Source organism: Hippocampus comes, unplaced genomic scaffold, assembly GCF_001891065.2.
Source record: "Hippocampus comes isolate QL1 unplaced genomic scaffold, H_comes_QL1_v1.1 scaffold147, whole genome shotgun sequence".
Classification (NCBI taxonomy): Eukaryota; Metazoa; Chordata; class Actinopteri; order Syngnathiformes; family Syngnathidae; genus Hippocampus; species Hippocampus comes.
In genome coordinates, this window is record NW_017805009.1 from 605,026 (window position 1) to 609,191 (window position 4,166).

Genomic DNA, 4,166 nt, shown 5'->3' on the forward strand with positions numbered 1-4,166 from the left:
CCCCGCCTCCCCCCAGCCCCCTCTGGAGCGCAATCTCACCAAACAGCATTTTTTTGTGTGGTGAGCCCACCAGAGTTCCAAGCCCTTCTACAACTTGCCCATACACGCACACATCTGCAGTGTAGCACACTGCTAATCCACAATCTTCCGTCCCTGGCCACATAATGACACCCAAGTCTTGGAAATGTTACGAACCTGAGGACGAACCGAACAATGCCTCATATATTGTGACATCTAGAATATAAAATCAAAATAGTGCCTGATGTGTTTTGTATTTTATTGAAACAGTTGCTCAGCAAGATTGGGTCAAACGTCGAAAAAAAAGCTGCTCATTCATGCCCTGGAGTGTCAACACATACAACATGATGGATTACATTTAGCTAAATAGCATCCTCCTTAGGCACTCTTTGCATCACCCAAGTTACATAGAAGTATTATTCTGTCGTCGATATGCGGGCTCTTTCCCAATGGCAGCTCGAGACAGGTTTACTTGATGTGGCGAGTGGGTTGCAGGAGGTTCAGTTGGCAGGGCAGAGGTTAAACAGGCGCGCGCGCGCGCGCACACACACACACGCACACACACACACACACACACACACACACACACACACACACACACACACGCACACACAGATGCACACGCATGCACACAAATTTGTAATTCGAGTGACCCTTGATATACAGTATAGGTTCAATTGATGTCAATGCGGTTTGATTTTTTTATTCTCTAACTACATTCATTACTGTACATCATTATCACAATGACATTCATCACATGCACTGTATTTAAACCTACACAAACAAGAAGATGGTAAATTATTTAAGGAAAAAAAACACGCTGCTATCAAAATATATTTGAAATCTTAAATCAGGTTTACTAACACAAACATGACATATGACAATTGCGTCAGCTTGGAAAATTGTTACTGCATGATAGTCCATTTTTTTCCCCTTCAAAATTTCCAGTTACTTTACATCAAGTGCTGGACAGCTAGTCACAAATAAAAGTTTAAAGCTTCAATTCTTTGTTGCATCGCGTCAGTCCACACTATACACATTGGGCCCCTCACTGCCCCATTTTTGTCCCATACGCAAAGCCATACTTCATAAATGTACATTCGCAATAATGTTTTAGTATAATTGACTGAGTACCTGCCTTCTTCTGCCTAAAAGTGATCTTGTGATGAATCAACCCTGAAGACGATGCCTATAGAATCATTGCTCTAACAGTGTTTATCAATCTAAATTGAGCCAAGGGACATTTTTTTTTTACATTTGAAAATTCTCACGTTCACACCGCACCTAAAAATGTCACATATATACTGCATACTGAAATAATAATGATCATCTCATCTCAATTTGGACCTGCATAGTTGCTATTCTTTTCTGACTGCAAATGAATGGCAATAGGTGGAAACACAGATTATTTGTCCCTTCATGCCATCTAGTGGAGGAGCATTTGATATTTCTGCCTATCCTTTTATGTCCCTGGCATAGGTAGTTGCGCAACACATTTGGAGATTTTCTGAATACTGTACATATTCAATCATTCATTCATTTTACACACACCTTGACACCTAGATTGGCATCTTACTTTGACATTTTACTTACTTTACTTACAAAACCATTTTGTCAGGATATTTACAGAAAAATGCATCCAAAGTAATTGGGAGTAGCATTATGATAATGACCAAATACACACTGAAAACACCACCAAGGATTACAGTGAGGAGTGAGGAAGGGGGTTCAGTGGAAGGGCTGGCCATGTCAATGACCTGACGTTAACCCAGTAGATCCTGCCTTTTACCTCCTCAAGAGGAGACTGAAAGGAGAAATCCCCAGAAACACACACGAACTGAAATACGCCTCAGTAAACGGTGGGAAAGTATTTCAAATGAAGAAATGTGTATTCTGCTAAAGAATTTTAAATCAGGTCGCTGATGGTGTAGTGGTACACTTGCCTAACTTGTGTGTGGGCAGCACGGGATCAGTTCCCACTCATTCACTGTGCTTGTGGGTGGGAATGGTTGTCTCTATATGTGACCTCTGACTGACTGACGGCCAGTTCAGGTTATAGTCTGCCTTGCCAAAGTCAGCTGGGATAGGTTCCAAAGCAACACCCCACCCTGTTCAGGATAAGCAGTGTTGAAAATGGATGGGTGGACAATTCCAATACCTTTGCTCGCTTGAAAAGTGTCTGGCTTCAAACAAAAGATGCTCTGTCCAGAGTTGTTTAACATTGTTCGATGAAAATACTGTACCATGAAATAAAAACTGGAATTCTCAATACCTTTGGAAGAGACTATATCTCATCAGAAAGGGCCCACCAATAAGATGCACACAGGCATTAATTTACTCTCAAGTACAATATGACCTACTCAGTGATGGGACACTGCTGTAGAAAGAATCATTTTTAATACTATTTTCTGTTTCCTATAAACTTTTAAATCATTAAATTATTGTCAGAAATCATTTGCATGATCAGTGTGTGTCATGGTTTTGATCTGTTTGTGTTTAGTTTTCAGCTCTAGTGGGAGGAGAGGGCGTTCCCTTCAGTGGTGCACCTGTCAAGCATTATAATCATTATCTTCGGACTACTTATGGACTGCCATGCTGTAACATGTGGTGGTGTGAGCCGAACAACACACCAACCCTGGACATGTGTCGCCGGACAGCCGAAGGAGCAAAGACTTCTCGAGTTTCCGCAAACACCTGTTTATTCTCAAACAAATAACAGTTCCTCAGCTTTACCACACGCGATTCATGAGCACAGTGGTCGGATACACCCGACTGAGTCCGTGACAAAAAAAAAAATGTGTTCTCCGGAGGTTTAAGGAAAAATGTGACCACTGGCATGGTAAATTAAAGAGGCACCATGTAGCGAGATACCGTACTTTAACAATGGACAATGCCAACAACCCCATGTCGAATTATTCACCTTGCTCATGAGTCACGTACCAAGTGCAATTCTCTAGATGCTCATGATCTTGTTTGTCGGTTCTTGTTCGTGTTCGTTCTTGTTATAAGTAATATTTAAGTCTCTTATTCATAGTGTTATTTTGTTTTTCTTCGTGATTGGGTTTTCTTGACAAGCGATCTATGTTGTAGATTTTTTTCCTTGCCGGTTGCAAGCGCTTTTTATTATTCACGGTATGCCTGGCTCAGAGTACCAGCGATCTCATTTGTACCATGTCAATCTTCCTGGGGTTTTTTGTTGTTGTTGTTGTTGTTGTAAATACACATTTTTGTCAAATACTTTTATCTCAGTCTACATTTGTGGGATCCACTCCTATGCAGATTATTCCGATCGTAACAGTGTGCATCAAAGTGATAGTTCTTTGCATTAATCAGTACCCAGTATATCTTAATTTAAAAAAAAAACATAACATCTAAAATTTTGGTAACTCTTGCGTTATACTGCAAAATTTTCATGTGAGATGGCTAAGTATAAAATGAATGAATGATCAAATGAACAAGAGTATGGGGCTGTATTAAGACTAAGTCCAAATGTTTTGCACATACGGGGAGGCAATGTCACATCTGTAAAAAATGTTAATGCCACTTTTCTATAGCACAGGTTGTGTAAACATCTCGGAGTGATGCAGTGCAGCTGTAAAATACTGTGTACATTAAATCTGAGATTTTTTTTTTCAAAAGCTCTTATATTGCTCACCTTGTATTGTGCAGCTATAATATTGCTGTCAAAAAGAGAAAGAAAAACAATATTGTATGAAGTCGAAATACCACTGTTGGTTTGGGTGACGTATCGGGGATGCAGCAGAAAAGCAATTCCATATGCTTGTTGAGGCAACAGGAGGCATCATGTCTGACAGAGCGACGCCCCTTTTTGCGGCTTCTCTCCTCAGCATCACTTCGCGTCTTTGCTCATAAACTTCCGTAAAGTTGCACATACACTCCACAATTCCGGAAGTGTTTCAGGCAGAGCCACCAATAATAACTGAATCGCATGCGCTGTTATATTCTAAACATAGCCAATCGAACATCGATATAGATAGATTAGCATGGTTTTTCAAAAATCAGAATCGAGTTTGTGTCGACGGCACTGGTTTGTCATTTGAAGCTGAAAATAAAAGCAAATAACGGAAACGTGTTGTCCCAACCTACGTAACTTGATGCAGATTCTTTTTGCAGGCAATCCAACCCCG